Below are 12,832 nucleotides of genomic sequence, written 5' to 3'. Positions count from 1 at the left end.
CGAGCGGTTCTAGGCGCTACAGTCTGGAACCGCGCGACCGCTGTGGTCGCAGGTTCGAATCCTGTGTGATGTCCTTAGGTTAGTTAGGTTTTAGTAGTTCTAAGTTCTAGGGGACAGATGACCACAGAAGTTGAGTCCCATAGTGCACAGAGCCATTTTTTTGAGGGGGACGGGGTACTCTTTCTGCCAAATATATTTGACAGCAAGTGCATTTTCTGTTTACAGTATGACGTTTCATTTTAACTTAAATTGGAAAGACCAAATAGATAATATTGCGGGGAAGGCGAAACAAAGACTGCGCTTTGTTGACAGAACACTTGGAAGATGCAACAAACCCACTAAAGAGACAGGCTACATTGCACTTGTCCGTCCTCTGCTGGAATAATTCTGCGCGGCGTGGGATCCTTACTGGGTAGGATTGACGGAGGACATCGAAAACGTGCAAAGAAGGAGCGGCTCGTTTCGTGTTATCGCGCAATAGGAGTGACAGTATCACTGATATGATACGCGAGTTGGGGTGACAGTCACTGAAACAAAGGCGGTCTTCTTTGCGGCGAGATCTATTTACGAAATTTCAATCACTAACTTTCTTTTCCGAATGCGAAAATGTTGACACCCACCTACGTAGGGAGAAATAATCATCACAATAAAATAAGAGAAATCAAAGCTCGAACGGAAAGATTTAGGTGTTCCTTTTTCCCACGAGCCATTCGAGAGTGGAATGGTAGGGTAGTAGTAAGAAAAGTGTTCGATGAACCCTCTGAAGCCGGCTGGAGTGGCCGAGCGGTTCTAGGCGCTACAGTCTGGAACCGCGCGACCGCTACGGTCGCAGGTTCGAATCCTGACTCGGGCATGAATGTGTGTGATGTCCTTAGGTTAGTTAGGTTTCAGTAGTTCTAAGTTCTAGGGGACTGATGACCTCAGAAGTTAAGTCCCATAGTGCTCAGAGCCATTTTTTGAACCCTCTGCCAGGCACTTAAGTGTGAATTGCAGAGTAACCATGTAGATGTAGACGTAGATGAACAATGAAATCTGCACTTTTCCTCTGATTTCATTTCACAACATTTGTAAAGGATTGGAGCACATTTCAAATATAGAGGGAAATTTGGTACTTTGCTAGTATTACGAGTGTCATATGGCCCTTCCTGTTCATATAACTCCCAACGATAAATCCTTCATTAGTCACTGTACCAACATATATCTTACTTTGAGGAAGTACTTTCTCAACTTCTAAGAATGTACGTCTGGAGCTCAGTGTGACGGTCCGAATCTGGAACTTAACACCTGGTATATATATATATATATATATATATATATATATATATAGTGAGTGATTATGGATTTATGGTTGGGAGTTATATGAACAGGAAGGGCCATATCACGCTCGTAACACTAGCAAAGTACCAAATTTCCGTCGATATTTGAAATGTGCCCCAATCCTTTACAAATGTTGTGAAATGAAATCAGAGGAAAGGTGCAGATTTCATTGTTCATCTACGTCTACATCTACATGGTTACTCTGCAATTCACACTTAAATGCCTGGCAGAGGATTCATTGAACCATTATTCAGTTTTCAAATTTATACGGACTTGATCACCCGATATATATATATATATATATATATATATATATATATATATATATATATATATATATGATCAAAAAGTACGTATAAATTTGAAAACTGAATAAATCACGGAATAATGTAGATAGAGAGGTACAAATTGACACACATGCTCGGAATGGCATGGGGTTTTATTAGAACCAAAAAAATACAAACTTTCAAGAAATGTCCGACAGATGGCGCTTCATCTGATTAGAATAGCAATAATTAGCATAACAAAGTAAGACAAAGCAAAGATGATGTTCTTTACAGGAAATGCTCAATATGTCCACCATCATTCCTCAACAACAGCTGTAGTCGAGGAATAATGTTGTGAACAGCACTGTAAAGCATGTACGGAGTTATGGTGAGGCATTGGCGTCGTATGTTGTCTTTCAGCATCCCTAGAGATGTCGGTCGATCACGATACACTTGCGACTTCAAGTAACCCCAAAGCCAGTAATCGCACGCACTGAGGTCTGGGGACCTGGGAGGCCAATCATGACGAAAGTGGCGGCTGAGCACACGATCATCACCAAACGACGCGCGCAAGAGATCTTTCACGCGTCTAGCAATACTTGTTTTTTTTTTTATTTTTTTGGTTCTAATAAAACCCCATGTCATTCCAAGCATGTGTGTCAATTTTTACCTGTCTATGTACATTATTCTGTGGTTTATTAGGTTTTCAAATTTATAGTGACTTTTTGACCAAATGTAACCTCGGGGAAGATCAGTTCGGATTCCGTAGAAATGTTAGAACACGTGAGGCAATACAAACCTTACGACTTATCTTAGAAGAAAGATTAAGAAAAGGCAAACCTACGTTTCTAGCATTTGTAGACTTAGAGAAAGCTTTTGACAACGTTAACTGGAATACTCTCTTTCAAATTCTGAAGGTGGCAGGGGTAAAATACAGGGAGCGAAAGGCTATTTACAATTTGTACAGAAACCAGATGGCAGTTATAAGAGTCGAGGGGCATGAAAGGGAAGCAGTGGTTGGGAAAGGAGTGAGACAGGGTTGTAGCCTCTCGCCGATGTTATTCAATCTGTATATTGAGCAAGCAGTAAAGGAAACAAAAGAAAAATTCGGAGTAGATATTAAAATCCATGGAGAAGAAATAAAAAGTTTGAGGTTCGCCGATGACATTGTAATTCTGTCAGAGACAGCAAAGGACTTGGAAGAGCAGTTGAACGGAATGGACAGCGTCTTGAAAGGAGGATATAAGATGAACATCAACAAAAGCAAAACAAGGATAATGGAATGTAGTGAAATTAAATCGGGTGATGCTGAGGGGATTAGATTAGGAAATGAGACACTTAAAGTAGTAAAGGAGTTTTGCTATTTAGGGAGTAAAATAACTGATGATGGTCGAAGTAGAGAGGGTATAAAATGCACACTGGCAATGGCAAGGAAATCGTTTCTGAAGAAGAGAAATTTGTTAACATCGAGTATAGATTTAAGTGTCAGGAAGTCGTTTCTGAAAGTATTTGTATGGAGTGTAGCCATGTATGGAAGTGAAACATGGACGATAACCAGTTTGGACAAGAAGAGAATATAAGCTTTCTTAATGTGGTGCTACAGAAGAATGCTGAAGATAAGGTGAGTCGATCATATAACTAATAAGGAGGTATTGAATAGGATTGGGGAGAAGAGAAGTTTGTGGCACAACTTGACTAGAAGAAGGGATCGGTTGGTAGGACATGTTTTGAGGATCAAGGGATCACAAATTTAGCATTGGAGGGCAGCGTAGAGGGTAAAAATCGTAGAGGGAGACCAAGAGATGAATACACTAAGCAGATTCAGAAGGATGTAGGTTGCAGTAGGTACTGGGAGATGAAGAAGCTTGCACAGGATAGAGTAGCATGGAGAGCTGCATCAAACCAGTCTCAGGACTGAAGACCACAACAACAACAACAACATATGGAAATGAAGTCCCATGCTTCTTTACAGAGCGTAGGGGGACGATGCGGGAGACCCGCACTGCCTTATGAGGCAAGGTCCTAGTGGAGGTGGTTTGCCATTGCCTCCCTCCGACCGTAATGGCGATGAATGATGATGATGACGACACAACAACACCCAGTCATCACGAGGCAGTAAAAGTCCCTGACCCCGCCGGGAATCGAACCCGGGACCCTGTGCTCGGGAAGCGAAAACGTTACCCCGAGACCACGAGTAGCGGACACACCACATTTTATCTGACATGTCCGAAAGAACAGACGGTATTTTGATCCGTCAGCCATTCGGAATTAAGACACAAAGGAATAACAGACATTCGCTGCAATCGGGCATTGACTAAAATCAAAGAGGAAAGTTGAAAATTTGTGCAGTAGTGGGATTCGAAGCCAGCTCTCCTGCTTACTAGACGGATGCTCTGGCCACCAGGCTATCCGGACATAGTCGTGATTACAACTGCACAGACTATCCTAGCACTCTTCCGCTCAGACCCCAATTCTCATCTTATCCCCACCTTACTATTGTAGTACCATTTGCCCCATTACCCTCATCACTTGCAACATTTCGCCATTTCCCGTAAGAATTCCAGCCCGGTGTGCACCGCACTGAAGAGATCATTGGCCGTCTCCCTTTGATTATTTGTATATGTGCTGTCTGTCGTTTCGGAACAGGCACCGCACGTTAAGGCGTGCATGTAGGCGCTTACACACTCGTATCGGAGTCGCGCTACGTTACATACACTCTGCAGCTACGTTCTAAAATGGTAATTTTTTGATCGCGTCTTATAATTATAAGAACTTTTTGTAATATATATGTAAGATTGCAGTGTTTACAAAAGACAAAAATATTTAAAATATATATAAAATACCTGAAAAGAAGATTAAGTATTGGAGAGGCCAATAAGTGAAGGTTAAAACATGGCGAACTGCTCTGTGAAGGTGAATACTTGTGTTATTGCCGGCCTCCTTTATTAATTGCAGAGGCATTACTAGTCTCTTAATGGTACATGTACGACTGAAATCGGTTACCGTGCCATAAAAATTAGAACCATTTGCTATCTCGACTGATTATTTTTGTTAAAACTACCAACTTGAGTTTTCTCTTTTTAAGCTAGCCCCGAAACTTTTTGTTCTGTCGGATTAATGCTGACACGTCGTCGACTAATACTAATTGTATTCATACGGTTGCTCCAGATTAACATGAGCGGTGAGTCCGACTCTTTCAACAACAATGCTGAAAAACGACCACTAACGCCGTAGGTCGCGTCCAGTTAACTTCAGGGCGAAAGATAATAATTAAAGTCCTAACAGTTCAGTAAGCGACATCTACTCAAAATAAGAGTTTATAAATAGTATCCTGTGTTCCCCTAGTACAGGGTGTCCCACTCAACCCTCCCTCATTTCAAAGACCCAGGAAAAACAAACCACAGTAGATACGGCAATGAAAAATGCACCACATTGTAGAACATCTCAAAGAATTTATTTATTTATCAATACACCACTACATGTGAACCATTTGTAGCAGGAAGAACATCGAGTCTATATTCAGTTTCTTGCCAAGTTCTTTGTAACATTTCCCCTGTTACTGTTGCAATCGTATTAGTGATATGATGTCGCAACGTAGGAATATCGTCCACTTTGGTCGCACACACGCGGTCCTTCACGAATCCCCACATGAAGAAATCAAGCGGCATAATGTCGGGTGAACGTGGTGGTCAGGCAGTGGGTCCACCGCGTCCGAACCAGCGACTGGGAAATTTCCTATCCAGGAACTTGCGAACAGCTGTTGACCAATACGGAGGAGCTCCATCTTGTTGAGAAATGATGCTGGGTTGCAAGTCTAGTATCTGAGGGTACACAAACTGCTCCAACATGTCCAGATACACTGACCCATTCACTGTCTGTTCCGCAAAGAAGAACGGTCCAACAATCCTGTAGTACGTTAGCCCGCAACAGACATTTAGTTTAGGGCTACCACGAACATGTTCAGTCACAATGTGCGGATTTTGCGAACCGCAAATCCGAACATTATAGTTCAAATGGCTCTGAGCACTATGGGATTTAACTTCTGAGGTCATCAGTCCCCTAGAACTTAGAACTACTTAAACATAACTAACCTAACACATATCCATGCCCGAGGCAGGATTGGAACCTGCGACCGTACCGATCGCGCGGTTCCAGACTGTAGCGCCTAGAACCACTCGGCCACTTCGGCCGGGCCGTACATTATGCCTATTAACCCTTCCTGATAGATGAAAGGTTGCCTCATCTGAGAATAAACTTCTTTCCAGAAAACTGGCATCCATATCAATACGCTGCAGCATATCTGCAGCAAATTGTTGTCGGTGTGGTTTGTCGTTCTGCGTCAGATGTTTGGGAATTTCCATTTTGTAAGCACACATACGAAGACGCTGGTGAATTACACGATGTAATGTTGATCGAGGTACATCAAGTTGCCTAGATGCTTGACGAATTGACTTACCTTACGTGGGCTTTTGAGAAACGTTTGTCTTATGTCCTCCACTGTCTCTTCTGAAACTCTGCAATGTGCACCGCCAGAATGTTTCAGAACACTTCCTGTTGCCAGAAACTTTCTATAATATTCCTTAATTGTTTTCACATCAGGTGGATTACATTCATACACACGACGATAATTTCTTTGCACAGTAATCAGCGATTTTGTTTCTGCAAACCACACTACTGCTTGCTCGCACTGCTGTGGAGTCGCCATTTATTTTCACGCAATTTGGACGCGTAGATCCTGAGAAATCAGTACCCAGAACAACCACCCCTGGCCGTAATAACAGGCTTGATACGCCTGGGCATTGAGTCAAACAGAGCGTGGATGGCGTGTACAGTACAGCTGCCCATGCAGCTTCAACACGATACCACAGTTCATCAAGAGCAGTGACTGGCGTATTGTGACGAGCCAGATGCTCGCCCACCATTGACCAGATGTTTTCAATTGGTGAGAGATCTGGAGAATGTGCTGGCCAGGGCAGCAGTAGAACATTTTCTGTATCCAGGAAGACCCGCACAGGACCTGCAACACGCGGTCGTGCATTATCCTGCTGAAATGTAGGGTTTCACAGGGATGGAATGAAGGGTGGAGCCACGAGTCGTAACACATCTGATATGTAACGTCCACTGTTCAAAGTACCGTCAATGCGAACAAGACGTGACCGAGGAGCGTAACCAATGGCACCCCGTACCATCACGCCGGGTGATATGCTAGTATGGCGATGACGAGTACACGCTTCCAATGCGCGTTCACCGCGACGTCGCCAAACACCGATGCGACCATGCGACCATCATGATGCTGTAAACAGAACCTGGAATCATCCGAAAAAATGACGTTTTGCCATTCGTGCACCCAGGTTCATCGTGAGTACACCATCGCAGGCGCTTCTGTCTGTGATGCAGCGTCAAGGGTAACCGCAGACATGGTCCCCGAGCTGATGGTCCATGCTGCTGCGAACGTCGTCGAACTGTTCGTGCAGATGGTTGTTGTCTTCCAAACGTCCCCATCTGTTGACTCAGGGATCGAGACGTGGCTGCAGGATCCGTTACAGCCATGCGGATAAGATGCCTGTCATCTCGACTGCTAGTGATACGAGGCCGTTGGGATCCAGTACGGCGTTCCGTATTACCCTCCTGAACCCACCGATTCCATATTCTGCTAACAGTCATTGGATCTCGACCAACGCTTGCAGCAATGTCGCGATACGATAAACCGCAATCGCGATAAGCTACAATCTGACCTTTATCAAAGTCGGAAACGTGATGGTACGCATTTCTCCTCCTTACACGAGGCATCACAAGAACGTTTCACCAGGCAACGCCGGTCAACTGCTGCTTGTGAATGAGAAATCGGTTGGAAACTTTCCTCCTGTCAGCACGTTGTAGGTGTCGCCACCCGCGCCGACCTTGTGTGAATGCTCTGAAAAGCTAATCATTTGCATATCACAGCATCTTCTTCCTGTCGGTTAAATTTCGCAGCTGTAGCACGTCATCTTCGTGGTGTAGCAATTTTAATGGCCAGTAGTGTATATGTGCTGTCTGTCGTTTCGGAACAGGCACCGCACGTTAAGGCGTGCATGTGGGCGCTTACACACTCGTATCGGAGTTGCCCTACGTTACATATAGTCTGCAGTAACGCTCTAAAACGGAAATTTTTTCATTTCGTCTTATAAATGTAAGAAGTTTATATAATGTATGTAAGATTACAGTGTTTACAGAAGACAAAAACATTTAAAATACATATAAAATAGCTGAAAAGAAGATCAAGTATTAGAGAGGCCAATAAGTGGAGGCTAAAACATGGCGAACTGCTGTGTGAAGACGAATTCCTGTGTTATCTCCTTTATTAATTTTAGAGGCATTACTGGTCTCTTAATGGTACGTGTACTACTGAAATCGGTTGCCTTGCCTTAAAAATTAGAATCATTTGCTCTCTCGACTGATTATTTTTGTTAAAAGCACCGTCTTGAGTTTTTTCGTTTTAAGCGAGCCCGGAAACTTTTTGTTCTGTCAGATTAATGCTGACACGGCGTCAATTAATACTAATCGTATTCATACGGGTGCTCCAGATTAACATGAGCGCTGAGTCAGACTCTTTCAACAACAATGCTGAAAACTGATTACTAACGGCATAGAACAGGTCGAGTCCAGTTAACTTCAGGACGAAAGATAATAATTAGAGTGTACACGGTTCAGTAACCGACATCTACTCAAAATATAAGTTCATAAATAGTCTTCTGTGTTCCAGTAGTATTTAATGTAATTAATATCACAAGTTTAAGTACGTAGAAAGGATATTCACTGACCAGCCAGAGTTTTATGACCGCCGACCTAAAAACGATATAAATCCGTCCAGGCGAGATCAGCGTCATATGGCGAGGAGTGACCGCTAGTGCCCACGCACGCCGGCCGCTATGGCCGAGCGGTTCTAGACGCTTCAGTCCGGAACCGCGCTGCTGCTACGGTCGCAGGTTCGAATCCTGTCTTGGACATGGATGTAAGTCTAGAGCACTGATAACCTCAGATGTTAAGTCGCTTAGTGCTTAGAGCCACTTGAACCATTATTGTCCCACACACGATGCATGTAGTATCAGTGAGCCTGCTGTCGGTGTATAGAATGGGGAAGGCGCGCCATCTGTCTGAGTGTGACCGAGGGCAGATTGTGATGGTACGGAGGCTCGGTACGAGCGTTTCTGAAACTGCATGATTTGTCGGGTGTTCGAGGAGTGCTGTGGTGAGTGTCTTCAGTCTTCAGCACGAGGGCAAAGCAAGGTGAAACCACGGCCAGACGTCGTCCAGTTGAGAGGTCACCTCCCATTACAGATGCCGCACGGCGCAGACTGGGGAGAACGGCAATACAGGACACGCAGCGAACTGTGGAGGAACTTACGTGAGACTTTAAAGCCGAGCTGAGTACGAGTGTGCCTCAAAACACAGTGCACCGAACACTGATAACGACAGGCCTCAGCCGACGACCCACGCATGTGCCAATGTTGACACCACTACATCGGGAAGTACGACTAAATTTGGGCACGTGATCATCGGCACTGGACGTAGGCACAGTGGGAGAGCATTACCTCAGCGCCTTCCTCTTCATGCCATTGGAGGGCGCGAATTCGTCGTTTTCCAGAGGAACTGCTCCGTGATACGTGTACGGCGGGACGGAGACAAGCTGGCGGATGCTCCTTTGTGCTCCGGAGTACATTTACTTGGGCATCCATGGGTCCAGTGTAGCTCGTGCAAGGCACAATGACGGTCAAGGAGTACAGTACACTGGCTGCAGACCACGTGCACTCCTTCATGACAATCATGTTTTCTGACGGCAGTGGCATTTTTCGCCAAGATAATGTTCCTGTCACAAGGCCAGGCGTATGATGAAGTTGTTCAAGGAATATACGAGGGGCGTTCAGAAAGTAAGCTCCGATCGGTCGCGAAATGGAAACGACTATGAAAATCCGATAAAGCTTTGCACAGATGTGTTGGGTAGTGTCTCTAGTATAACCCCAGTTAGCATCACGTCGCTCTTCTCATTTCTGAGCTCGCAGTGAGTGCGTAAAAATGTCTAGAAAATAGTGTCCGCCGCCAAGTACGAGGGCCTGGTGAGAAATTTCGCCTGAAGCTATGCAGCTAACATTACATAACTGTCGTGCTGTTTCGTCTTCACGACAATTCTCAGCCGCATTCTGCAGGGGCAATGAAGATGCTCCTGCATCGTTTTCAAATGGAAATGTTAGATTACCCACAATACAGTCCGCAATTGTCTCCCCCTGAGTTTCATCTCTGGTCACATGAACCGCTGTCTTTGAAGACAACATTTTGACACAGACAACGAGGTGTAGGCCAGCGTGGAGAATTGGCGGAAAGCACTGGCGGCTGCCTTCTATGATGAGGCTATTGAAAAGTTGGTACAACGCTATGACAAAAGTCTAAGTCAGAACGGCGACTACGTAGAGAAGTAGCTGAAAGGTGTAGCTAATTGTTACAAGTAAAACATTTCTGATGTTCACTGTGGTTTCAATTTGGCAATCAATCGGAGCTTGCTTTCTGAACAGGCCTCGTAGTAGCGAATTCCAGTTGGTGTGCTGGCCCCCACAACCCTCCAGATCTGAACTCGATCGAACATACCTGGGATGTGATTGAATGTGGCGTCAGAGTTCATCGCCCCCCCCCTCCCCCCCGCCTCAGAAATTTACGGGAATTAGGTGACTTGTGTGTTCAGATATGGTGCCAATTCCCTCCAGCAATCTACCAAGGGACCGATGACCGTCGCAGTCTGGTCCCTTTAACCCCCACAAACCAACCAACCAATCTACAAAGGCCTGAATTTTTTCTATGCCACGACGAGTCGCTGCTGTTATCGTGCCAAAGTTGGGCATACCGACTATTAGGTAAGCGGTCATAATGTTCTGGCTGACCAGTGTAAGGCAGTCGATAATGCTATCGTTTTGTATCCTAGCTGTGTCACAGGCGTATAGGGGAGTTCAGTTCACTTGCTTATCGTCGCCTTCTTGGCACTGAGTTCGGCGATCTGACTGAAACACACTCTCTGTCCACCGCTAGGGTTTGGTAAGAAACTTGGTAAGGGAGCGGAATTCGTGAAATGTCATTAATTTAATTTACAAGCATTTGGAGCGAATATATCGCCACTTTAGTATGAACAGTAAAAATGCACTCGAAAAAAGTATTTGAATTTACTTGGGAAGTTGTCCAAGATGGGGCCAGTCCCATTCCTCTATGCAACGTAGCAAAAGACAGCTACACTGATATGCCAAAACGTTGTGACTATTCCTTTTGAATGCATTGTGGGAGTGAACAGTGATCAATGTGTTACAAATATTTACTATCAAAAACAGTCTTGATCACAATTTATTTATTACGGTGACCGGTTTCGACCACTACTGTGGTCATCTTCAGACCAATGAGTAAGAACCTCCTTCTGGTGGTAAATCACTACTACTAGTGACTTACCACCAGAATGAGGTTCTTACTCATTGGTCTGAAGATGACCACAGCAGTGGTCGAAACCGGTCACCGTAATAAATAAATTGTGATCACTACTACTAGTGACTTACCACCAGAAGGAGGTTCTTACTCATTGGTCTGAAGATGACCACAGCAGTGGTCGAAACCGGTCACCGTAATAAATAAATTGTGATCAAGACTGTTTTTGATAGTAAGTAATTGTGACCATTCGATTAACAACGGTTTGTATGGTATGGATTAGACAAGACCTCGGCAGTTTTGCCGACGAATGTGGTACGAGATATCTGGCCACATGTCACGCAGTTTCCGACAATTAGGGGCCGGCGGGTCGTGGGCACAGAGATGGTGCCCATAGGGTCACAGATGTGTTTGGTCGGACTCGGAGTAGTCGAATTTGGTGGTCAAGACATGAACGTCAGTTCACTGTCATGTTCCTCAAACGAATGGAGAACGATTGTGCCCTTGTAACACGGACAGTTATTGTAACGCCGCCGAGGAAAATATTCAATTGGTGCGTAAGTTAGTAGCGTTAAGGTTTTGCCTGCTGGTATTTCGGTTGCTGTGGTTTTATTTATCGATTCTTGTTTTTAGTTGTAGTTCACAACTGCTATCTGAGTTTAGATATTGTCATTTTGTCATCTGGAGATAATGATTGGAGCTGTGGATGCTCAGAAAATGGAGTGCCATGTAGAGAAGTCGGGGCATTTCCGACATACGAGGTGCGACAATAAAGTAATGAGACTGATGTGAAAAAAATGTTGCTTACCGTTTTAGTCAAGTTTAGTGTTGTCTCCTTCAAAGTAGTTCCCTTCTGATTGCACACACTTTTCCCACCGATTCTGCCATTGATGGTAACATTTCTGGAACTCATCTTCTGTAATATCCTCCAAGACCCTCGTCACAGCTTTTTGGACATCTTGTTTGAAAATGGTGTCCCTTGACTGCCGATTTGACTCTTTGAAATAGAAAAAAGTCACACGGAGCGATATATGGTGAATAAGGTGGCTGTGGTAGTACTGAAATTTGTTTTGCTGCCATCACTAAACATTTTATGCCAATGAAAAACTTGAGCTCTTGACATAACCTCCTCTCCAAAAGCCTTCTGAAGCTTACCGTAAGTTGTCGTCGCGTTTTCACCCAATTCAATGCAAAAAGAAATGGCACACCGTTGCGCAATATTATGCAGTTCCATTTCTGTGACGAGAGACACAAACACGTGTTAACTCATTACAGCACAACTCACGACTGAGCCGTTGCATCGATGTGCCACTTGGACTAGAAGCAGCTTATAGACCAGGGTCAAAGATATTGTGCCTACGCAAGCCTGTAGGGTTGCCACATCTTGCAAAGAAAATCAGTCTCATTACTTTATTGTCGCACCTCGTATTCTTTGCGTTCAGCAGAGCGGTGACAGCAGCGGAAGCAGCCAGAAACGTTTGCACAGTTGCGTAGGGATAATGCCACTGGACACAGCACGGCAAGGAAATGGTTTTTTCGTTTTAAGGAGGATCGTTTTGACGTTAGTGACTCTCCACGTTCAGGAAGACCTTCGGTGTTTGATGAAGCTCGTCTAAACGCATTAATCCCCAATGATCTACGTCAGTGTAGTCGAGAACTGGCAAATGTGGTGAACTGTGATCATTCCGCCATCGCGCGACATTTGAATGAAATGGGGAAGGTTCAAAAATCAGGTGTATCGGTACCGCATATTCTAAGCCAAAATCACAAAAATCTGTGGGTGGCCAAATGTGTATCTCTGCTTTCTCGCCATC

Source organism: Schistocerca serialis, chromosome 4 (assembly GCF_023864345.2).
Source record: "Schistocerca serialis cubense isolate TAMUIC-IGC-003099 chromosome 4, iqSchSeri2.2, whole genome shotgun sequence".
Taxonomy (NCBI): domain Eukaryota; kingdom Metazoa; phylum Arthropoda; class Insecta; order Orthoptera; family Acrididae; genus Schistocerca; species Schistocerca serialis.
Note: the sequence above shows the minus strand (reverse complement) of the source record.